The 429-nt window shown below is 52.7% G+C and overlaps 1 protein-coding gene across 1 annotated transcript in view; it reads left to right on the top strand.

Annotated features, from left to right (window-relative positions):
• The window catches only part of pkhd1l1.1 (PKHD1 like 1, tandem duplicate 1), a 40,767-nt gene that overhangs the window by 20,233 nt on the left and 20,105 nt on the right, over window positions 1-429 (top strand). The gene's annotated exons all lie outside the window — the stretch shown is intronic.

Genomic DNA, 429 nt, shown 5'->3' on the forward strand with positions numbered 1-429 from the left:
GAAAGCTCATTTTGGCCGCCTGTATCCGGGATCTTGCCCTTTCGGTCATGACCCAAAGCTCATGACCATAGGTGAGAGTCGGAACGTGGATCGACCAGTAAATCGAGAGCTTCGCCTTACAGCTCAGCTCCTTCTTCACCACGATGGACCAGTACATCAACCGCATTACTGCAGAAGCAGCACTGATCGGCCGGTCAATCTCCCATTCCATCCTTCCCTCACTTGTGAACAAGACCCCAAGATACTTAAACTCCTCCACTTGAGGCAGGAACTCTCCACCAACCTGAAGGGAACAAGCCACCCTTTTCCAACTGAGAACCATGGCCTCTTACTTGAAGGTGCTGATTCTCATCCCAGCCGCTTCACACTCGGCTGAAAACCACCCCAGTGCACGCTGGAGGTCCTGGTTTGATGGAGCCAACAGGACAA

Source organism: Monopterus albus, unplaced genomic scaffold, assembly GCF_001952655.1.
Source record: "Monopterus albus unplaced genomic scaffold, M_albus_1.0 scaffold34.1, whole genome shotgun sequence".
Lineage (NCBI taxonomy): Eukaryota > Metazoa > Chordata > Actinopteri > Synbranchiformes > Synbranchidae > Monopterus > Monopterus albus.